Below are 25,635 nucleotides of genomic sequence, written 5' to 3' on the forward strand. Positions count from 1 at the left end.
AGGACAGGAAGTGAAGAATATACATTGTTGAACTAAAGAGGAAGTTTAGAAAGGTCAAATTTAATTACATAAGATGGAATATGGGCAGAACACTAAAATACCTCCACTTTTGCAGAAGTGTCACTTCAAAGGAATGTCCTGCCCCCTTGTAATTTAAGCTTCATCAAATCTATAGCTCCTACAGCAGCACAGTGAGCATGCTAGATCAGCTCAGTATGAACTCAAATGGAAGAGTACCACTTAACATGACTTCCAATACGAAGCCATACAACTCTTCTGTCTAAAAGTACTTTCTGTTTAAAAAAATACCTGCTCAATTCAAAGTTTTGGGACATCCATGTTATGTTATACCTCATTGAAGGTGTGTGCATGGCATGCAGTATCCTAGAATACAACTAGGTAAGATGAGAAAGAAAAAAATTTGAAGATGGCATGTGTTCTTTGTCACTAGGGAAGCGGACATCCAGGGTCTCTTACTTTTGAAGGCTAGGAGTTAAGATGAAGTTGAAGAATCAGTAGGGGTTCAATTCAATAAGTCATCTTAAATCACACAGCTTTGACGAAAGGGTGAAAAGGCAGAAATAAGTCTTGTGCCTGAAGAAGTTACTCAGAGCAGGAAGGTCCAGATACCACACAGAGACACTTTTTTTAAAATCCTGTCATTTTCTATCGTGTATTTCAGTCCGTTGTTTAATATTATAATAAAATTTGGAGGACCATGCGTTCTTTTGTGTTTAAGTGCCAAGCACATTGTCAGCATAACTAAAAACAAAGCAGTAACATAGGTCAGAGGCAAACTTATTAAACTTGTTAGAGCCCAACTCCATCCTGATTTTCAGTCCTTCCTCCTACCAGCAATTTTCTTTTGGTTGTAGTAAATGAGAAAGAGCCTTTAGCTGCTATTTTCTAAATATTCTCCCCTTTCCTTCTACATTAGATGGGGGGGTTATTTGCATAACAAAGTTGGAGTACCAGTTTCAAAGAGATGGTGGGGTGACTGTAGAGGCCTCCTGAAGCCAGCAAGTAGTAGTTTGAGCCAGCTGCATGACCAACAGTTTGGCGACCTGATCCAAAGCCCATTGAAAATGGATAGGTTTCAGAGTAGCAGCTGTGTTAGTCTGTATCCGTAAAAAGAAAAGGATTACTTGTGACACCTTAGAGACTAACAAATTTATTAGAGCATAATTGTAGCTCACAAAAGCTTATGCTCTAATAAATTTGTTAGTCTCTAAGGTGCCACAAGTACTCCTTTTCTTTTTATGAAAATGGATAGGAATCCTTCAATTGACTTCAGTAACCTTGAGATCTGGTTCTGGCTGAGGAAGTCACAAAAAGGATCCCTCTGCTGGTTTGAGTCAACAGGGAGGGCTGTTAGTCAGGAACATAACATTGGTACCCAGAAGACAACCACGGATCCAGTGATAAGTTGCTGTTTGAGCAGGAAATTTGCAACCAGTGAGCAGAGTTGAGTTTCAGGCAGTACTTTGGGTCAGGGACTATCTTTCTGTTGTGTTTCTACAGCATCTAGCACACTGGGGTCCTGGGTGCCACAGTAATTCAGATAATAATCATAATATTGAAAGGTCAGAAAAGCACTACCTTAGTATTCAGGCTGCCATGAGTCTCTAGGTACTTGGACACCCCCCCATCCTAGAATTATCTGAGAGTCAGAAGGCAGTCCAGGGAAGTGGCCTGGTAAATACAGCTCATGAAGGAGCTCTGTCTGTAAGGAAAATCCCAGTCAAGGTAATGGAACTTGAGAGGCTCTTTTGCTTTTTAGAAGGGTAGATTGCTGTTCTGAATGGAGAAGGCAGTTGTGAAAGTACTAACCTCTATCTCTTGCTAGCCAACAAGGGCCATGGCTAACTATTAGCAAGTAGGTCAAGGAGAACTCTAGCATTTGGAGGAAGCCACTGGCAAGATTGGCCCATGTCTCAAGTGGGTAGCCCTACAGTTGATTAAGAACACCATTTTTTCCATTTGATCCATTCAGACTCAATGAGGGGCTGGCCAGGAGGAAGGAAAAAATTAAAGTCCACTAAGCCCCAGGAAATTAGCAAACCAGAATGAGAAGATGGAATTGCATCAGTTCCTGAGATACTATCTGCATTTGGCTGGAGGTCAGTGTGGGGTATCCCATGTGGAAATAACATGAAAGTCATCAGGAGAATAGCTGTCTAAGACATGTATCCAGACACTAGTGCACAGAGTACTACATTGTTTCACAAAGGAGATTTTGACCCTTAGCCAGCATAAGTGACAGATCTTCAAAGAGCAGGACCTTCAGAGACTCTGTGATTCAGACTCTATATATTGTAAATAAAGGGACTGTCTATCATCTGGGACGTTGTTTCAGCCCCTGGCAGTTCACTATTCCTTAGTGTTTTAAAACAGTTGAGTCAGGGCAAGTTTTGTTCCTTTTTACTTAGTAGTTTCTTTTTTACCAAGGAGAAGTAACTATTCAAAGTTGAGTTTGCAATTTACATTTTCATTTTTTATTCATCCTGTTGCCTGGCTTTTGATTCTGTATTCATACATGTAAATAAAGAGTACATTAGCTATTTTCCTCTACAATTTGAACAGCTTTATTATTTAATTAGTAGACAGAATAAGTTACCAAAGTAACATTATCAGGTAATGCAAAGCAGCAATTTGTTTTCTACAAAGAGAAAGTAGTCTTATACTCCTTTCACTTTCTGGACAAAGCAAGAACATTTTTATTGGTGGTAGGGAGAAAAAAAACCTGTACTTTTCACAGGTGAGATCACGGAAGTCAGGATATTACCCATTCATTTCACCTTGTAATCTCCATTTTACTAAATTAACAAATCTAATTTTTCTAACTTCCTAGAAGTTAACCTCTGGGCCCCTTATTATCCACGTTGCTTTCTCTGTACTTCTTCAATTTGTACCCTCCAATATTATCAGAATGGATTGTATTCTTAATAGGACCTGATCCTACAAACTACCAGGCACAACATGTACTGTTGCAAATGAATATACACCAGGTAAAGTGTTTGCTGGAAAAGGTCCGTAATAGTGGCTCCCATTGTCAACAGTGTACATCAGACGATCCTTCTATCCTCCACATAAGAACAGCCTATGGGATAATAGGAATAAAAAAATAGTGGAGACTTACCTGCTGGAAAAATGCATCTCTTGTTATTTTACATGGAGTCTGGCAAATCTCTTGTTTCCTCTCCATTTCTTCACTTTCTAATTAGAAAAGTTTTTTATGTTAAGTGATATTGATTCCATGAAAAGAATTTAAACCCTCTCAATCATGAAAGCAGACGAGCCCTTCCTCTGCTAGAAAATACCAGTGAAATGGTCCCACATGATAAAAGGAAACACATTAAAAGGAGAATTCAATAAGTAGGTGCCAGGAAGGGGTGAAATCTGAAAGTAAAACAAGCCTAACATTTCTAGCAGGAAAAGATTAAACAGTAAGTTTCTAGGAGTTTTAAATACTTTGCAATGGAATTTAGTATGCAATAGGTACTGTAAGAAAAAAAGTTAGGGTTTTTTTGTTATACACATGTATATTGCTACACTGGAGTGAAACACTCAAATGAGGGCCAGCCACGCACATGACATGGCCTCCATTTTAAAAGTCCAGCTTTTCAAATCCACAACATGGTGCTGGAAGAGACTGGGTTGTGGGGGCAAAGGTAAAAACCTGAGTTTACCAATCAACTGGAGACTTTTCTTTGATTATTTGAATAAACTAGTTAACTCTCAAACTGATGTCTCTTGTAGAATCATTGGATTACCTCATTTCTCCTCCCAAACACTAATAATACTGAAAGTTGTGCATGATGCCCTAGGTGTGAGCTTAGTAGACATTTTTACAGCTGCTTCTGTTATGTGTTTTTTCCCTGCCATTTATAAATTCCATTGTTCTGTGAATTTTCCTATCTGTATGGAACAGTGAACTGAGGGTCTCAGTTTCTATCCAATATCAACTACAGTTCCTTTTCTTGAACAGTTCCTTGGAGCTTGTGACCCTTTAGGCCCTGATCTTGCAAATTGATCTGTACAGGTGCAGAGATCCACCCATGTGGAGCAGCTTGCAGGTTTAGGGCCTTAATGTATAAACCGTTTGCTATTTTCACTACTACTTTCTTCATTACTTTTCTTTTTAAAGTGATCAGGAAAGGGGATGGGTTTTGTGCCTTTTTGTGCTTCTTTGTGATCTATAAAGTAGGCTGAAAGGGTTGGGGAGGTTGAGTTGGGGGAGAAGATAAGGATTTTTTTAAAAAAACAATGGAAGACACATGGTAATTCATATGTCTACCATGTTTTTCCTGCAAAATAGTGACAGCCAGGTTTACGATCACCACAAATACCAAGAAATACCTGACAGAGGTTGGCAAGTTCAGTTGACTGTGTAAAACACTGGGGTCTGTCAAAGTTAAATATGTGGTAATAAAAACAGTTCTCTTACTTAGAAACAACTAGGAGGAAAATACAACATCCTTCTACTCCCTCACTTCAGGACTGAAAATATCACATCTGAGAGACTTAAACCAACAACAAAACTTCACACTGACCTCGGTAAAGTAAAACTCTAATGGAATTTAAAAAACCTAGCCAACCTCAGGTCTTCCGTGTGCATTGTTTATTAAAATAATACAATAAAAACACAACCTCTCCACTATCACTTCTGAAGATCACCATTGACTGTTGCTCATGCTACTTCTCAGACCATGCGCCAGTTTACTCCCAGTCATTTTAAACTGGTCCTATTCCAGCATTATTTGCCAGCCTTCGCAGTATAATATCACTCTCAAATGTCTATACTTTGCACATGTCCTTCTATTCCTGAAAATTAATAGGAGTTAGAATAATTCTGTATTATTTTCTAAAAATATTTTTCAATGTCTTGAGGGCCAGGTAATATCTAGATTATTGAAGTGCTACCAAAACAACAACACTCTTCCTAGGACTATGATGTCCGTTAATTGCAAATTAAGGGTGAAATCCTGGTCCAATTGACTTCTATGGTAGAACTCCCAGAGACTTCAATGGGGACAGGATTTCATCTCAGAACCCAGATCCCACAAACACTTTTGCACATGCTGAACTCTGTTCATGCAAGTAATCAAAGTCAATGGGACTACTTGAGTGTTTAAAGTTAAGCATTGGCATGAATGTTTGCAGGATCAGGACACATTTTCAATATAGCCTTTATTCCATAATTCTAAAGGCTGATTTTCAATAGCATAAATTGCACTTAAGAAGATTGGGAATCCTGCACATAAACTGCCTTGTACAAAATTTGACCTTTAACATTGGGTATGTTTCCCTAGAATGGTTTAATCTATCTATGGGTATAGTTGGGGAGGGGCAGGGCTGGTGTTGCACCCCAAACTGCAAGAATTTGCCCTTCCCCAATGAGCCCCATTAGCCTGAATGGAACTGCCCCTCCAAATATTGAAATCAAACTGAAACTATCCTTTCCTCCGCCCCCTTACCCTCCCCCTCAAAGAAGTTAGTGCTCTTTATTTTTTGTGCACATGCCACAAGTTTTTTTTCTGTCAGATTTTTAGTCTTTAAAACTGTCTGATTCAGAATATGGCAGGAGGTTTGTTTGTGTTTTTTAAAGGGAAAAGAAAAATCTTTGAAATCAGCCATCTTTTCAAAGTAGCCTTATCCTACAATATGCTAAGAATGGGTGAAGCTTGGCCAGACTTTTGAGATCCTGGTCTTAAATAATTCCTGATTTCATATACCCGATAAGATGAAACCAAGATGGCAGGAATGACAAAAGTTCTATCAAAATCAGCCACAGTTGCAGGAAATTTAGAGGTCTGGGATGTTCTCATCATATCCTAACTGATGATTCCTAGCCAGTGGTCTAGAGGAAGGGGGGGGGGGGAATTCCAAGATCCCTGTTTCCCAGGGAATGCGGACAATTCTTTCTTGCTCTCAAGTCTCACAATTAGTTTAATATTGTTTATGTTAGCAAGACTCACTGTAGTTAAACATCTAATCCCATTTGTAATCTGGCATACTATTCACATCCAAGGACCCTATCATCCTCTGCAAGAGAGATTCCTACACAGCAATGTACAACTGTGCCCATCGTAGTTTCCTATGATTTTTTCCATGCAGAGTTGGGTTTGCCCATAATGAAGATGTAGCAGAAGCGGAACAGCTCAGACTCTCTGGGATGGACTCAGCCCTTAGAATGCAGCGGTTGTTACAGCATGGTGGAGTGGGTAACCCAGCCTTCCCGCTCCTGGGCTCCATCAGGAAGTCCTCCATAAGGTCATCATACACAGTGACCTCCCCTTTAACTCCCAGCCCTGGGAACAGACAGAAGCAGCTCAGACTCCCAGAACTGCTACAGCAAGGTATGGGCAGGGATAAAACACCCAGAACATCACCATGCTGGACTTCTACTCCTGTAGGGTGCTGTTTGAAGGCTTCTCTGGCCCCTCCCATGCTTTAAACTCTAGGATTTAGAGGCTGTCCCATTCTTCACGGGGCAGCATGTGTCCCTTGGAACCAGTGCTCTGCTGAGCTATCAGAAGTGACTCCTAGAGAGATGTGGTAGTCATGCACTTTTGAAACCTGGGAGTGAGGCAGTCTCCTGTCTTGGATGGCAGCTCCAAAGGTACCAATGCTATCAAGGGATGGAAATTCTTTGAGGAGATGGGCATTTAGGAGTGGGAGTGTGGGACTTTAAGGATGGGAGTGTTTGAGTAATTTCAGTTATAGCACATTATCACTGTGTATTTGAGTTGCTGTCTGGGAACTGACAGGTCTGTTTATTTTAGTGCATTTTCTGAAAGTTTTCAAGGGTTCCCAGGATGGCTGCTCTTTTATTACAGCTTGTGTTAACCTAAATAAAAGACACTAGCCTGCTTCTTTGTCATCAGGTTCCAACACAGGTCAGAACTAACAGGTGCTTTTCAACTCCAATTAGGAGTGTGTCCCTCTATGATGTTCTCCGTTCTACATGGGATTCCAGAACGGAAACTGTGAGAAATGCACAATCAAGACTGCATGCTGAAAGCTTAGATTATGTACTTTAATGCTTGCTTTTTGTTATATCCATTTCTTTCCTCTTCTTGAGTCAGGGCATGTTTGATGGGGTGACTGATTTTGTTTAGTTAATTTCTGCAGGCTTGCTTTGCCTTCAAGTGCTTACACGGAGGAACTGTCTTAACTATTGCACTTCAGTATTCACAGTCTCTTCTGGATGGCTCTGCCTTTTTTTCCCCTTTGTTATCCACAGTAACTTATCTTTCATCTACAACTATCTTCTACACTGTACACTTCAGACCCTCCTGTGCTTGGCATGCTCACCTCTCTAAAAATATCATCCATGAACTTTTTATTCTTCTTAACGTTGTGTAGCAAGGAAAGTTGGCTCTCAAGATCAGCAATCTTGCTTCTAGCTGCTCAGGAAATAAATGCACATACATACATTCCCTTGGATGCCAGCCCCATATCTACCACTCCTCTGATTCACAGTCCTTCATACCCTACACAAAAGAAAGAAATAATGAAAGAAATTGGCAGCCAAATCCCATTATTTCTCCCTACTTCTGAAAAGATTAATTATAAGAAAAAGAGAAGTGTCCATTTTTGACAGTGCAACAGAAGTTAGGTATTGTGTGGCGTTATTGCCCCTCTTGCTGTGATACATGTATGATGTTAGTCTGAGATGCTTTTATGAATTTTGATTGTTTTTCTTTAATCTTTTGTTGCGGAGAGAAGAAGAATAATGATCTGGCATGAACAGGAATCTCCATGCCTCTAAGCAATGACATTAAGTTACAATCTTCTAAACCAGCTACATTTTGTAATTTTATGGAAAAATAAATATCCATCCTTTTCCACGTATTGCAGCTGTCTTTCCCTGGTTTTTAAAACCAGTCTAAAATAAGTTAGAAGAATAGGCCTCTATTTCTACTCTGTCATTCAACAGTTAAGGGTATAAGAAATTATAGTCAATGCTCTTGTTGAATAGTAGATATATAATTTAACAAATGAACTTTCATTTTAACCCATTTTATGTTAAATACTACGATAAAACCGTAGATATTTAGCAGTATTACATTTTTTTAGTGACACTAAGGTTAGTCACTGGAGCTATTATATTCTCAGATAAATGATAATCACTCTAGTATTATTACTAGAAAGACAAACACACATAATAAAATTAGTCAATTAAATCTGCAAGTTAATTTTATGCAGGAGGGAACAATGCATTTTCTGAAGTGCTTCTTTCTTCCAAGGAACTAAGGCCCCAGGTCAGTGGTACCTCAGCATGGACTTAAAAGTTAAACACATGCTTAAGTGCTCTCCTGAATTGATTCTCTAGTCTCCAATAATGTTGTCAATAGTGAAGCAGGCATTGCTAGATCACTTCATTCACTTATTTGCAAGAAATGAAAAAGCACCGCTCAGAAGTGGCTTTCAAAAAGTCAGATATAAAACCATTTCTTGGGTTTCTAAGTGTGCCACAAAACCTTGTCAGCTGCCTTTTTTGTTGCTTTTGAGGAAAAGTAACTTACCATTAAGAAGAATTAATGGTACTAGCTGACTTCTGAAAAATCAACTCAGCCAGATATTGCTCTGGACAAATAGAAATCAATAAGAATTAAAAATGTTAATAGAGTATTTCTCACAGGCAGGCCAATGGAGCTGATTGTAGCACTTTGTTTAGCACGCATCAAAAAATTGGAAGCCAGGATGATAATGAGCTGAGCCCTATTCATTTCTTCCATTTTCTCATTGAATCAACCATCATTTGTCCAAATTCAGTTTGGTCATCAGTATAAATACTCAGCCAAGAAACACAGAAAACATTTCAATAGACACCCAAAACTGAGTCTAGGCCAGTGTTTCCTAGGGAAAGGTGATTAAACTTGTAGAGCATCTCACATCTCCTGTTGTAATCTTATATAAAATTTCAGATGTATTGTATGGAGGTACAAATCTGAGCGCTTCCAACTGCTGAAAACACAGACATCTTCACTGCTGCAACTAACCCTGTTTGAAGACAATTACAGCTTGCAAGATGAAGTATTCTCATCTCTCATGACATATTACTATTGAACAAGACCAACGCTTCAGATCTCCAGCAGTGTTTATTATCAAAGCAATGACCTAAGATTTCAAACTACCATAGTATCTGAGCACCTGACACCCATAATGGATTTTATCCTCCAAACACTCATGTGAGGTAGGGAGGGTATTATCCCCATTTCACAGATGGGAAACTGAAGCACAGGGGAGGATGAAGGGGCTTGTCCCAGGTCACACAGGAAGTTTTGTGACAACCCAAGTCTCTCAAGTCCCAGTCCAGAACTCACTAGATCATCCTTCCTGATCCACTGAGAAACACCATAGTTAACACACGTTAATAGAGGAGTTGTACTTCCATTGTTATTTGGTTATTTATGTTTAATAAAATACATTTCAAAATAAACTTAATACTCTGTTTCACCTGTCAGTGAATGTTTCTGCTACATCCCTGGTTAGAGGGCCTACACCAAATAAAGAAATAAAAAATGGTAAGGCATGGAATTAACTCAGAATTAACTCCCTGCAAATTCATTCAGAACACACATGCCTATTTCAACCTACCTCTGTCCCTTTACAGTTTTAGGGAAACATTTTCCCTTCTTGTTGAAGATTTTTTACATTAACACACTTTCACCATTTGAAATGTAATGTAACCGTGAGGGCAATATAAAATGCATTTTGCTTTCTCTGCAAAGAAAAAATGAAGAGGGCCAGGTCAATGATGGGATTCCCTATGTTAGCATTGACAGAACCTAAACAGATTTAAGAGCAATTTCATGTATTTGCATTCTGGGTTACTCAGAAAAAGAGCTAAAAGGAAAAGTTGATTGAGAAGCCCATGCCCACCAATAGTCAGAGTGGTTTTGAGATTCTACTGGGGACTGAACATCAGTGGTTGAGGGCTGATGAAGTTTGCAAAATCCACCATAAACCCCTCCACCATCCCAATTTTTTTTCTTTTGTAGCCTAATGTCATTATCTACTGTATTTATAGAGTGCTTATCACTTTAGTGGCTAGATGCTGTGATACTCTATAACATGGAGTATTAAATAGTAGCCTTTTGGGGCTATTTTGATAATTAATGGTGGTGCCTTGGAAGTAGCTGCAGATTATTTTGAGGTTCTTTTTCCTCTTTTTTTTTGGCGGGGGGGGTGTTGCACAGTACTTTAAAAAACTTGTTTAAACCCCACCTTTACAATATTAGTAATTGTTTCCTTGTGGGATAGCGCTTTGCTCTCAATCATCTCCTGATGGTTTTCAATTCTAGCCACCCGCCCATCTAAGTTGTTAATTCTCTCTGACATTTTCCTGCATCTTTCTTCAAGAGAAGAAAGAGGACATTGAAGCATATCGTGCCGAGTCTCAAGCAGTTCCCGAATTGATCCATCATGGCTTAGGCTGGCAAGAGGGCAACACGCCTCAGAGACAGAACATGACAGAATTTGTTGAGGAATCTTTGAGCCAGCAGCATGCTGCTTGAAAAGTCTTTTTCTTTCAGACATGTTCTTGCCTTCATTACCAAATATAGAACCTATTCTTTCAACTGATACTACTTTCTCCACATGCGGTATCAAATGGTGGGAAAAGGTAATGCTGAAAAAATACCTAAGATACGCTGTCAAGTATGGTACATGAGTAGATCATAAGCTCCGCTAGAGCCTGATCCTGCAACCACATGAACAGTAACTTACTCATCCGAGTAGTCCCACCGACTTCAATGGCATTCCTCAAATGAACAGAGTTACTCACATATGTACATGGTTACTGGATTGGGCCCTTAGAATAAAGGCTTTTCATGGCAAGGACTCTTTTTACACATTCAGTGTAGCAGCACCAAGCACAGCAGACATTTAAAGATGTACAAGCATTTATATATAAAATTCGTGAAAGTACATTAGATGGAATTATTTGTAACAACAAAGTATAATTAATAACAAAGATTTAAAAATCCCCATCACCTACGGCGCATTTGGTCCTCCCATAAACTACACACACAACTGCCAGTAGCTGTCATGGAACCTCCTTGTTCCTATACTGTAGGGCGGTGGCTCTCAACCTTTCCAGACTACTGTACCCCTTTCAGGAGTCTGATTTGTCTTGCGTACCCCCAAGTTTCACCTCACTTAAAAACCACTTGCTTACAAAATCAGATATAAAAATACAAAAGTATCACTGCACACTATTGCAGAAAAATTGCTTTCTCATTTATATCGTATAATTATAAAATAAAATCAATTGGAATATAAATATTGTACTTACATTTCAGTGCATAGTATATAGAACAGTATAAATAAGTCGTATGAAATTTTAGTTTGTACTGACTTCGCTAGTGCTTTTTATGTAGCTTGTTGTAAAACTAGGCAAATATCTAGATGAGTGGATGTACCCCCTGGAATACTTCTGCACACCTCCAGGAATACACATACCCTTGGTTGAGAACCACTGCTGTAGGGAAACAGAATCACAGTCTCTTCTCCCATGTGAGCACCAAACACTCTGCACTGTCACACAGCAGCCTCTCTTTCTATTTCCTTTCTGTGTTGTTTGTCTTTAGCTTAGAGGTGGGCAAACTGATATGGCCCACGGGACCGTCCTGCCTGGCCCTTGAGCTCCCAGCCAGGGAGGCTAGCCCCCGGCCCCTCCCCTGCCTCCCCCGCCCACACGGGCGGCTCCGGCCTGGCGGCAGAGCTGCTCCTGCTGCTCTGAGCTGCATGGTAAGGGGGTGGGGGAGTTGGATAAGAGGTAGGGGGTGGTTGGGGACAGGGAGTGGTTGAATAGGTGTGGGAGGCCTGTCGGGGGCGGGGGTGTGGATAGGGGGTTGGGGCAGTCAGGGGGGGGGGTGGGCAGATGGGGGTGGGGTCCCGGGAGGGCAGTTTGGAGCGTGGGGTCCCGGGTGGCAGTGGTCAGGGGACAAGGAGCAGGGGGGATTGGATGGGTTGGGGGTTCTGAGGGAGGCAGTTAGGGGGCAGGAGCCAGGCTGTTTGCGGAGGCACTGCCTTCCCTACCTGGGCCTCCATACACTTTTGCACCCTGATGTGGTTCTCGGCCCAAAGAGTTTGCCCACCCCTGCTCTACACCAAGCCACTTTAGTAGTGTTAGTAGGTTATCGGTACATGCCTTGGGCAAGTTCACTCCCCCAAGAAGTGCACAAATAGCCTGGTGCTGTACATTGTGGCATAGCTTAGTGCTTTCAGAGGATGGCATATTAGCTTTTAAATTTAAGATGAAACTATTGTATAAAAACAAGGCAGGGGAGGGGCCGGGGGCTAGCCTCCCTGGCTGAGTGTTCATGCAATGTATCCTTCCACCATGAAAAATATTTCCTAGGAAAAGGATCAGAAGAGTAGGGAAAAAGTGAAAGTCTCACTCACTCATATAAGATTTCTTGAATTGTTAAGATCCCTTTTCTCTCTTTCTGTGCCCCGGAAACCAGGCTGCCATTTTAGCAGTATTTTGTACCCCCAAAGCCATGTCAATATCATTTTTTATTATAAAAAGAAATCAACAGTTCCCAGTTTAATCCTTACCCTAGGCACTCAGTTTAGAGTGCTGAAGGCCCACAGACTGCCACTGAAAGAGACAGAGAGCTTAAAATTGTCATTTTCTCTTTTGGCCCTTCCCTGTCAGTTTCCCTGCTTCTCTTCACATCTTTCCCCCAGACTCCCTTTAAAATAGGAACAAACAGCAAATCCTCTCCCCACTCCCCTCCCCAGCCATTTGACGTAATGGCCATACGGCTTCACGTCCATTTCAGCGATGATGTCCCAGTTGTGTACCATTAGGAATCGGGAGCACAGCAATGACACCATCAAAAAGGCTCAATAAAGTAGTGGCTTTAGGCAACTGGCACCCACAACCACATTCAACTGTGTTCTCTACCCTCCCGACATAGGACTTTTCTCCCCTTATATTCTCTACTCTCCCCTTCCATTCTGTACAGTTTCCCTTTCTCCCAGCTCTTCCTCCTATTCTTGTGCAGTCTCCACCTGTTATTTTTCTTTTCATTTGTTTCTTTGTGCAGGCAGGAGAGCAGCAAAGCGAAACTTCTTAGAATTTTGCTGTTGGTGCTCAGGCCAGATAATGCTTCAAAATCCACAATTCCAGTCCGTTTCACCTTGCTGCTTCCAGTACATGATGCATTCATGTTAAGGCTCTCCATTCCATAAGAAACAAAGATCTTTGAAAAAAATATACTATTGGTCATAACGTACAAAATGTATGCTTGCATAAACCCATGCATAGTAAAGTCCATATTTATCCTTGTTCACTTGAATATTAAAAAAGAGTTACTAAGAGAGCCAATCAGCCCATCTCAAAATTTCTCAGATATACATAGAACGATATGCAACATTATGGTTTTCACCATACCGAAAGAGTAGCTATTTATGATGAGTCATTCAGGCTAAAAGTAAACAATGAAACAAGAATGTATAAGAGCGAAGTCTACATAAGTGAGCAGTGGGTCACAGAGATCCATTGCCAAAGGGTCCCCTGTTCTTTGCAAACAACTTTCACCTCAGCCCTGACACTCACTACACCAAACATGTGTCTTACAGGCTATTTATACATAAAGAGTAACATATCTACAGAAAGCTCATAACTTATCAAGATTCAGAGTCATTGTGAAATATATGTATGGGTAATTTTTAAGGAATTACATGTTTATATTGAAAATATGCTTTAAGGCAGCGATACTCAGACCTCTGTGGTTCAGGAGCCAAATTAGTGATCAACATTATCTAAAAGAGACATAGTAGTGTGAATTCATTGTTTCCTTTACTTATATATATATATAATTAATTCTCACAGCAAAATGACTAACCAAGTATTATTTTATCAATTACAATTGGTTAATAACATAGTAAAAGCATCCTGATTAATAATTAAATCACACTATTTTAATATGTGCTGCAAAGAGCCATAGGGGACACATTAAAGAGCCACTTCTGGCTCACAAGCCTCAGTCTGAGTATCACTGCTTTAAGGACTTGGTCCCCAGGAGGTAATATGTCTCTGTGATGACCCATTCAAGCAAGAGGAAGTTGTCAACCCTCCCTAGTAGCTAGCAACGTAATGCAAGGTTCTATTGTCTACCCTTGCCTCTTCCCAGAACAGTCAATGGAAAACCATGAGACACAATTGCAAACTACTGAAACAATGTGGAGGTGAAAAGGAATGTTACGGCAGGCAGGAGATCACCCTGGTTAGGAATAAAGACAGTTTCAGTATAACACAGCGTAGGGAAAGGCACTTTGGATCCATTCACTGAGGAAACCCCTTGAGGAGCAGAGGGCTTTCAAGTACTTTTGGATCCTAGCTCTTATGAAACCAACCAGCTCTGCAACAGATTGAACTTTAGGAGGAAAAACCTGCTATATTAGAGTGGAAAGATAGCGATTGGTAAATGTAGACCCAGGTTTGCATTTTATTATTTTGTTTTGAGTTGTAACCATCTGGTTCCATCGCTTTCTCTCACTTCTAGTTAAATCTTTATTCTTTCTTAAATAAACTTACTTTCATTTTATCAAAGTGCTCACAAGTGCTGTGGGCTTTACAGGAGCAGTGGCTTACAAGAAAACTGGCAACCTGAGGTACGCTGCACCTTTGGGTGCAGAGTATCTACAATTTCTGTGAGACACTAGTATCATGGACTAGATATCACAGAGGAACAAGCTAAGGGAACTATTATTAATATACAAGGGAAAGTTAGGGCTGGCTTAGCCCAGAGGAGAGTGCTTGAGTGGCTGAAGGGCTGGCAGCAACAGGGAGCTGACACCCAGCTGTCACAAGCAAGACTCCCTCTCACCAGAGGCAGAGGTAACAAAGGGACTCCCAGTCCACAGATACCCCAAGAACCATCACAGTGTGCGTCTCCTGTGTAACATATGAATGCTGTATGAACTGTGCCTAACAAAATGGCCACTGTACCTAGAGGGAGGCAGGCTCCTTAGAAATAGAAAGGTAAAGATAAAGAAAAGGAGTCGTCATAATCACATAGCAATACATACATAGACCAATACCTGCTGGTGTTTTGGGCCATGTGTATTTTTTCAAGCCAGCACTTAAAATCTGCAGGGAGAGGTGGCTATGCTGCTCAGCTGAATAGAGGAAAAAGCGAAGGAAAGGAAGACAAGCAAACCATCACTCTCTTTACAGCTTGAGCACTGAAGATCTGGCCACACTTGTATGAGAAACAGCACTTGAAGCATTACTGTGCTAGTGTTTTTCAGACACAGATCCAAGATGCATTCACACACCAAGCTATCTTTGCTGAAACAGCATTTTGCACACATTCATTCTATTATTCCTCTGCTGACACTTTGGTCACATAACTTGAAGGCTGATGAATTAAAAAGAAAAACACTGACACTATAATCCTAGAAGTAGAGATGCTAGATCTAGTTAAGGTGACTATCACACCCTTGCATGAACCAAAAATCCAACATATCTTCATTTTACATCCTTGACCCACTAATATTACAGCATGCCTCTCTCAAAGCTTCGCTACGAACCATTTCTTCGCCTAGTTCTCTGATTCAGATGCCTAGAGGCACAACATATGTTTGTTACAACCAGAGAACAATAGTAGGTCAAAATATCACAGAGATAAAAAAGGAGAATCAAAAATATTTTGACTCATGAAAGTCAAAATAAAAAAAATATTTAAATGGCTTGATTTTAGGCATTAACAGTTATAAAGATATTATATTTTACTCAATTGTAAATCACTCCAAAAATAAAACAGCACATCTTTATAAGTAGCTATTAGAAAGAGTACATAGTTTGCACTGACAACAATAAAACCACAAGATCTTTAGAATCTTCCCTTTTACCCAGCTAGCAAGCCAAAGTCTCTTCTACCCATTGAAGAATGGTCTTTATCCCCACCCCCTTCAAACAGGTTTACAAACAAACACAAAAATGCATTTGAATACCTGCAGGTATATCTGCTTCAGTAACATATAGTAGTTTGGCAGCAAACGTACCTATTTTAAACACTATAGGTCAATCTTAGGCCCCACTCACGTGGCACAAGAGGGATCTTCCCAGCTAGGAATTCTCTTTGCATAGAACAGTGGTTAATTTTTCCATACCATGACCCTGTACAACAGAAAATAGCTTCAAGACCCCTATCTAGCCACAAAGAAAAGGAGGGTGGTGGTCAAAGATCCCTCCCTGGACCTATTTGCAACCCTGTAGGTTGAGAACCCACACCACCCCCAGCACAGAGATAGTGTCAGGGGCAGGAGGAAGAGTGGCCAGCTCTCAGTCTATCCTTACAGACACACTGATTCCTTGGGCTCAGAGCTAGCCAGATGAGCCCTGAGGCCCCTCCCCTTCAGATGGACCCAGCACATACCAGGCACAGCTGAGGACTAAGGTCTAGTCTCCTTTGTTTTTTGTTCCCTTCCTTCACTCCACATTGTTCCATGGTTATATGCTTGGCTGGCTCTTTTCTTAGGTCTCTTATGTCAAAAAATAAGTTATTCAAATCCTTCCTCTCACAAGCACCTTCATTTCCTCCTTCCGCTCAGCTCAAGTTCCCTCCTCTCTCTTCCTTCTCAAATCCCTCCCCACACACAATTATTTCCCCAGTCTCCCCACTCTCTTACTAGCTTCTCTTTGCCTCCCCAGGGGAGATGAAAGGGACCTATTTCCCCCCTTACATGATTAGAAATGGGTGAATCATCTTAATCTCTTAGGTCTCTTCCTCCAGGGGGAGGCTGACTGGGGTGGGAACCTGTTTCTGCTCAATGGAGACTCTGCGATCTGCATGAAGAATTGTGCTGCTTCTGCTGTAACATACCCATGGTCTGCAAATGTCTAGTGCTTCCCCTCCTTCACAATCATTGTGACCTCTTAGTTCTTTCTCCAATCCCATCACTGAGAAGGGTTCACCAGAATCCCAGTCTTGATCTGTGCCTCACAGCTACTGCAGCCACTCAGCGGCTTCATTCCTACTTGCTCTAAACAGCTGTTCATTGGGATGGGTGGAGCTGTCAAATTACAGTTCCAGCTAATTATCAGGGACCCTGGAAGAAACTACTAAAGAACTGCAGTATCTGGCCCAGATCAGATCTGCCAACCAGCTTTCTGTATGAGGAAAGATCAAGCCTATTCCCCCACACTCAATAATGTAGCTTCTGCCCACCTACCCCTACCCTGGTGTAGGCTAAGCCCAGACCACATGCCTGGCTTAGCCTACATTGGGTGGGGGCTGTCTGGGCAGAAGCTACACTATGCCTGGCTGGAACATACTTAGAGTCCAGTTCCACAGATTGTATGTTCAATGGGCAAAGACTGGATCTTCCTCTCCACTTGGAAAGTACTGTACTTAGCACAGTTTGGGGCACAGCCAGAATAGAAGTAATTAATAAACACAGCTGGTCTCTGAACACAAACTGGGTTTCCCTGGCCAGAGTACATAGGGATCTTTTTCCTCCCTGGGAAACAGGCTAACTAAACTGCTATGCATTCCCCTATCTCTACTAGTCTAGAGCATGTTTCTACAATGCTGTTAGAACAGGAGTAATAAAGAACCCTCGCACACCTGCCAGGGGCACACAGCAATACCCATCTTAAACTGTGTGGTTGCTAGCACAGTTACCACCATAATGTTATGAGAGCAAAAACAGGGGGTGCACTTAGCCTGTCCTTGGTGGTGTGCCCTGCTGGCACGTCTTTGCTCCATCCAAACACTTAGGCTTTCATTAATGAACAAGTTTCTAGCCCCTACAGTTATGATGAAAAGATTCTGAATTTGAACTAACGCACTACTGTCTTCCAGAGTCTACACTGATACAAACAAAACCCTCTCTTAGGGTAGGGATCTGCCCAGACCCCCTGCTACATACTCAGGCAGCTAGCCTAAGCCACCACCCGTGCTACCCACCTACCCTGCTATTTTTAACACAGTAGCTCCAGCAGACCTAATGTGGTCTGTCTATGCAAGTTGGGAATCACACCTCCCAGCTCAAATGTAGACATATCCTTAGGGTGTCAAATGCCCCCCTCTTCACTCAATGGTGTATTATTGCTATACTAGATCACTAACTCGAGTCTACAAGAGAAAGTATCTTGTGTTTAAATAAAATGAGATAACACAGTCCCATAAATAGAAGAGTTATGCCTAATTGGACCTGTGTGGGATGACTGATCACAGAGATTTATCAGACAACCATATCAGTAGGTCACAAAGCTGTCAGAACAATAGTTGATTCTTTTTTATGCCTTCCTATTTATCAAATTCTTTTCCAAAGTTCTTTCATTGTTTTCCCATTCTGTGTTTTTTCCTCCTCCCCAGCTCTGGCTGGTATTTACAGAAGTTTTACTGCTCCTTTGTCTAACTTTCTTTATTCTGTATTTTGTTGCTGTCACTCCTAACAGCCTTTCCACTGAAAAGCCTTTTCTTTCATTTTGATATATTATATTAGTGAGATAGGCAGGAAAGGATAGACTGTTTGTGTGGGCCTGTAGGGGAGATATTCTCACAGACTAACACAGGACAAAGGAGAAGGAAGCTGCAGGACAGAAGACAGAGGGAAATGGGGGAGGGACGTGATTTTTAATTGATTTAGGGGGGCTGATTTTGTTAACATTAATATTTCTGGTCATTGCTTTTTTATATGAAGGTATGGGAGAATGAGTAAAATATTGTACGGCACAAAGCCAGGCAAGATCAGGTATACCAGAGCAGATTCTGGGGTGAGGTTTATCCATATAGAACACATGTGGGGGAGCATGTGCACACTTAAACCTCACCTTTGCCTCCCTCACACTCCTGGTGCTGCCTCTCTGCTGGCTTTGGTACCCCACGTGGAGCTAGACACCCTGAGCACTGTTCTAACTTAGCTACAGACAAAGTCAACAGGTCAAAACCACAGCTGAGGATTGTGTGGATTCATGCCCTCTTTCCTCTAGTCACACTTCCCCTCACCCCCCAATATACAGACAGCAGTGAGGGGGAGTGGCATAAAGGTCTCTAAACCACCAGAATATCCCCTTACACTGGCCTGATCCTCTATGGGCCTGTTGAAATGGAAAGTAGTTGCACTGTGTAAGAAATCTGACCCTGAAATGACACTTTTCCTTGAACTAAGTCACACTCCTCCTCTCTTACTCAAGTGGCATGGACTGTCACTTAAACCTGGTCAGTAGAGCATCCAGCACAACAGGGTCCTAATCTAACTGAACCCTATGGGTGCTGCTATCAGAAAAAAAATGTAATTCTTCCCCTAGACAAGAATAAATAATCCTTAAAAATGACCCCAGTTATTAATTTATCAAGTGGCTATCCCTGGTGCACAAGTCCCAGGAGTCTGAGAAAGGTAAGCACCTGGCACAACTTTCCACTGTTGTAGTGTGCTGCTACTTACAACAATGCAAAGAAAATGTGAAATGCAGATAGTGATACAGTCAGAGATGACAGTGAAGTACATTTTATGTACAGCCTGCCTAGTTAGGGTCAATAGACAGAATGGTTATATAGGCTTTCCTAGTAAGTTTTCGGATTGGCTCACAGTTGGAGGGCACCCTCTTTGCTCCCTACTAAAATGGAGTTCTGCTTTAAAAATCATTGGAAAGCACTGCTTTTAGTTCTGTCTTTACAAATACATACACATAGAGACAAAGTGGAGATAGGCCCAAACTAGAAGATTCAGATCCCAGCTTCCCCATATATTTCCTTTGACCCAGGAGGTCCTGCAACATGACATTCTCTGACCTCCTTCCATCACCCATAACTACAGTTGCCTTCTTGTGGAAAAAGACGAGTGGTGGTGGTCTGCTCTGCCCTCTAGTGGGACATCAGACAGGCCATTGGTCCCCTGTAGAGGTGAGGAGGACCAAATCCTCCCTACACACACATACTGTATCTAGGAGCAATACACAGAATCATTCTATTGTCCCCACCAGCTTTTTTAAATTACTGGTTAAGCAAGAACTCACAAAATACATCCACTTCCTCAGATAATATGACTCAAAATGGCTTCTACTAATCCTGACCACGTAGGGTAAACTCAGCCAGTAAGGAAACCAAAACCAATACAATCTGACCTGAGACCAGAGATAACCAAGCAACCCATATTAAAATTAGAAAAATCAATGTGAATGGTGTCCATTTTTGCAGCAAAAAATGTTAATGCAAAAAATGTTGTTGAAAGATGTAATAAAACTGCTCCAATTTTGTGACCTCAAAAATAAATAAAGCTAATTTCAATTTAAAAATATTTTGCTCTGAATATTTTGCTCAGCTTTAGCTTACAGATGGGAAAAGCTACTTCAGAAGTATGAGAAAATTCCCTAATTTTCGTGAACAAATATATCACTAGAGTGGAGCACATAACATTTGCATTAGTTGACTCAAGTTCTTTTAAAAAATTTTAATATAAAAATGATTTTAATACTAATCAAATGTAAGAGTGAAATGTGATCTCTTTGCATATCTGTAGATATAATAAATTCCCTGCTAGTTTATTGTCACCTAAAACTGCATGCTCCTTTTTTCAGAATATTTTCTTTACTTTGTTGCTGTTTGGAAAACAAGACCCTGATTCAAGAAAACGCTTAATACATGCTTAACTTTAAGCATGTGCATAAACTGAAGTCACTTTGACTTCAGTAGAACTTAAGCCCCTACTTACAAAATTAAGCACTTTCTTAAAGTTAAGTAGGGTGTTGTGCAGAGTAGGAATAAGGTATAAGGCTTGGCTTTTAAACCAAATGAAATCATTATTAAAATTCCCATTGATTAAAGCTCCAGTCCTGCAAAGATGTATGTATATGTTTAACTTTGCATACTGGGAGCTGACCCACTGAAGTCCATGGGTTGGAATCGTACAGGAGAAGGTCTTAACTAAAACCCTAATCTTGCAACTTTATTTGCTCAGGCAGATTGCTCTGCAGGCAGGATCAGCGCTTAATTGAGGACTAGGTTCCCACTCTAGCAGTCAAATCTACACACCTTATGCAGAGCCCCAATGAGATGATTGGGTCATATGGATTTGACTGTACACCTGCCTTAATGCAAATGTAGGACAAGGCCTACCTAACTGTACAGGGAAAACAAAAGAGCTGTCAAATGTTCACAGACAAACTGAAGAGACAGAGGAATGGATTTCTTTTCTCTAATCTCTTTTAGTCATAGTAATCTTAGGTGTGCCTTTTAACAATGAGTGATTTTTGTCGACAATGTCCCTATAGTATAGAGAGATTCCACCCAGAATCAGAGATTTGCCATCCATAAATATGTGGCTAGACAGACAAAATTTTAAAAAACCTTAATTTTCTGAAGCATGGGATGTCAAAATCCTAACCTACGAGTCCCTTCTGTGCAACAAAGCTCTCCTTGTTAAAATTCTGCACAGGCATGTTTCCTCTCTTCTCTCTCAGGTACCATTCTTTCTATGTACCATACAATAACAACTGTTCCTTTACTCAGACTGAACACAATAACCAGATCTTTGTAGAGGATAATTAACAGCCAGCAGTGAGTCTTAGCATTTATTCAATGGACTATGAATGAGTTATGAAAATTCTTTTTACTGGAGAAATAATAGGATCTTATACTGTTCACATGTGTTTTGCTTCTTGTGTGATATTGTATTTATAGTTTTCATAATTTAAAATGAGAAATATGCACATAAATATGATTGTACATTTATATTGACATAATGATTGCTATATAGATTTGTCTCCTTTTCTGTCACTAATGAAATCCCCAATACATTTGTGTCTGTTTCCGATTCATAGTGTCCACTCTGAGCTGCATATTGCTGTATTGGTCAATACTAATGGGACAGAGCCTCAACAGCTGTTTCAGGATATTTGATGTTTGGTCTTTGATTCTGCAATTGGATCTACGATGCTTTCACAGATCTACCCATGGGATTAGAGCCCTGGAGTCTTCAGAACCACAATAAATGTGGAAATTATGTAGCCAACATTATGGTCACCATTAAAAAAAATCCCAGTGGTTTTCACACAGTGGCCTGTGCATTAGTGATGTTATTTCCTGTTCTAAGTACAGAGGAAGTGAGGTCCAATTGTTAAACATGGTAGCCTGAGATCCCAGAGACCTGAGTTCAATTCCATACTTAGCTGTCACTGTCTTGTGGAACCTTGGGCAAGACATTTAGTCTTTCAACATCTCAAACTTCTATACAGATACTGTGGTAATTGGGGCCATAAAAGAATCTTACATATATAGGAGAATGTTGTAGTATCTCAGTGTACAGCTACACAGCAATAAAAAATGCCCTGCAATAATGAGTCTCAGAGCCTGGGTCAACTCATTTGGGCTTGCAGGGCTAAAATTAGCAATGTAGATGCTCAGGCTGGAACCCAGGCTCCAAGGCCCTTGCCGAGCCTGAGCCCAAACATCCACACGTCTATTTTCAGCCCCACAACCCCAAATCAGTTGACTCAGGCTCTGAGATTTGTTGCCACAAGGTTGGGGTGGGGAGGACTTTTTGCTATGTAGATGTACACATAGAGATCACCCTGTAGCAATTGCTGCCAAGTGCTGATTTTGTTTAACATTGGCCACTATGGGTGGTGGCATTACATACACTATGATTCTATTTATGACAGGCTACTGCCTGTCTGTGAGCCTCCATTTCCCAACATTGCTTCCTTCCTCACTCACCCATTCCTGTAGAGCTTTAAACTTCTTCTCCCTTCATCCCCATTTCTCTGCTCAGGACCCATCCAGCCTGTCTAGACACAGCTGCAGATTTCTCTAGCTCTCTCTCTCTGTGCTGTAGCAATGACAGCACAGGATGTCTGGATGTGACTATAAATAAAATGGAATTGTTCTGAAATATATTTCATTCCTAAGCATTGAAAGATGTGCTTGTGCTTTTGGTTTCATTATAGAAAATTATCCTATTGCCCTTTCTACTGTTTATTGGCTACATATGTGTAAAAGAGAACAACTCACGGTCACAGGTTGGGACCATTTTACAGAGGATCCTAATGGGAAACAATATCTTTTTGCTATGAAGCTGATAAGCCAGTTAGAGAGCAATTTGACATGAAAAGAAACACTACTCTCTTCCTGTTGAAACACTGATGACCATTAATAAAAATGTGAGAGAGGGGAAAACTTTCTGGATAAGTAAGAAAATACTAAGAAGAAATAAAACTTCTTCTCAGTATATCACCTCCTTCCCCCAACATCTCACCCATGTACTAAATCAGTATAGAAAGTCATAGGATCCAGCTTGAGGAAGTGCATGCTGTTATTGCACAACATAAAATCAACAGACCCTTCTTCCTGATTTTCAAATAAAGCTTGGTACTCTGGTAAGACAGGCTATAGGAATACATGCATCTTGCAGATTTCCACAGAAAATGTATCTAGACATAATGGTTTTTATGATAAAAATGCCTGTGTAGAAACCCTCATGAACAGTTTGCATAAGACCTTGAAACTACACAAATTGCCAGAATCAAAGCCAAGTCAAAAAGGAAGGAGACACTGTTCCACTCAGTGTATTGGTGGGATCATCTCAACTGAGTGAGTAATTGCTACACAGAAAGAGACTTTCACAGACTGTGCTTATAAAAGCTTAAAGAATTCATTTGTGAAGAGAGAAGTGAGTGAGCCTACTGAGTATGAGCCCTCCTGACAAGGGATCAGGATAGTGCAAGCAACTCATGCTGTGACACGGGCCAATCCCACCTAGAACCAAGTTCCTATAGCAAGCAGGAAGACACTTTAAGACCATGTGAGATTACTTGAAGCATCACAGGAACCTGCCACTGGTAGAAAATGAGATAAATAACAGAATCCAGAAATGTCTGATCCCTGCAAATGCCTAGTCAGTGCTGGAATGCTGAAACAATATTGCTATTTTTGGGACAGTGCAATCAATGGGGCATGGCATTCACCTGAGTAATTAGGATGTATTGTGATGTGATTGATTACATCTAAGTTACATTTCTAAGTGGCTAGTGCTGTCTCTGCTGCTATTTAATTTTATGTTATTTGCTAAAGCTCAGAAAGAGAACACACAACAGGAAAAAGCCTTTGAATTGGTCTTGGAGTTGTGAAATAACTGGAAAAGCATCCTGGTTATTACTGACATGCAAATGAGCACACCATGAAAACCATCTTGTTTCAGGAGAACCGTGAACAGATGGCTTTTATACTAGTGCAGGTTTTACCCAGGCCAGGATGCATCCAAGGGTATGTTGTTAACCCCAACAAACGTAATGCTATTACTCAAGAGACTGAGCTTCATGGCAGTTCTATAGTTGTTTCTATATTATTAGATTGTTTTGAGCTTGCAGTGCAACTAAGCAGTATCATTCTCAGGGAAAGATCTCTTTCAAAAGCAGCGATCTTAACAGAGGATGGGGAATAAAACCATGCCATTAATAACAGAGTGACATTCAAGCTCCTTGGAAGTTGTCCTGCAGTACAGGCAGGCAAAGTTCACTGCAGCAGAGAGTCCAATAGTCTGCTGCAGCACAGCAACACTTAAAGGGGACCTACAAAGGAAGTAAAGTTGAGCTTGTGGCCATGTTTGCCTCTTTATGATCTTTAAGAGAGGCCTGACATTTGTCTTTTAAAAATAGTGGTGGTAGGTGGGAGGGTTCTGCTTGTATTTTACGTTTGAAATTTGTGTCCTGTCTAGCCTAGAAGGATTATTATTATTACTATTTATTATTTGTATTATAATCTAGCATCTATTTGTGTAACATCTAGGAGCCCCAATCATGGACCAAGACCCCATTTGTTTAGGTGCTGTATAACCACAGACTCTTGATGCTGGATAACTAGTGAAATAATGGTATGGTACGAGTCCAGGGAGTGAAAGTTGAGCAGGGAAGGTATGTTTAGTCTGACTGAGTAAAATCTTCTGTTTCTTGTTAACATCCTTTTAAATTCAACTGCCATTTTGGAGAAAAAGACATCTTTGTTAAAGTTCAACAACACTGCTCCCTCAACTAAGCCTGTTGACCTGAATTTATGGGCTAGTTTATTACGGCTCGCCAATGATCTGACCAGAAGACAGTTAGGTTCTTGTCCCAATTCAGGCTTCAGGGTTTGAGAACACAGAGAGTTCAACATCGTGAGAGGATTCTCAGGTTGTGTGTTAAGGACAGTTGTACTGAGAACAATACCAAATAGTTAAGATCTTTATTAAAATGAATGAAGGAATAATCAAAGATCTAAAACACAGAGTCACAAAATAAAGGAGTACTTGTGGCACCTTAGAGACTAACCAATTTATTTGAGCATGAGCTTTCGTGAGCTACAGAAATTCTTGACATCTGATTTGTGTCCATTTATTCTTTTACGTAGAGACTGTCCAGTTTGACCAATGTAAATGGCAGAGGGGCATTGCTGGCACATGATGGCATATATCACATTGGTGGATGTGCAGGTGAACGAGCCTCTGATAGTGTGGCTGATGTGAGTAGGCCCTGTGATGGTGTCCCCTGAATAGATATGTGGGCACAGTTGGCAACGGGCTTTGTTGCAAGGATAGGTTCCTGGGTTAGTGGTTCTGTTGTGTGGTGTGTGGTTGTTGGTGAGTATTTGCTTCAGGTTGCGGGGCTGTCTGTAGGCAAGGACTGGC

General features: G+C 40.8%; 1 long non-coding RNA gene across 1 annotated transcript; it reads left to right on the plus strand.

The window, feature by feature from the left end:
- The first annotated feature begins 1,226 nt into the window (after positions 1-1,226).
- LOC140895654 (uncharacterized) lies at positions 1,227-9,453 on the plus strand. The gene is made up of 2 exons (XR_012154297.2): positions 1,227-4,557; positions 6,118-9,453. It is a non-coding gene; the product is annotated as an uncharacterized LOC140895654 (long non-coding RNA).
- The last annotated feature ends 16,182 nt before the right edge of the window (positions 9,454-25,635 follow it).

Source organism: Lepidochelys kempii, chromosome 11, assembly GCF_965140285.1.
Source record: "Lepidochelys kempii isolate rLepKem1 chromosome 11, rLepKem1.hap1, whole genome shotgun sequence".
Lineage (NCBI taxonomy): Eukaryota > Metazoa > Chordata > Testudines > Cheloniidae > Lepidochelys > Lepidochelys kempii.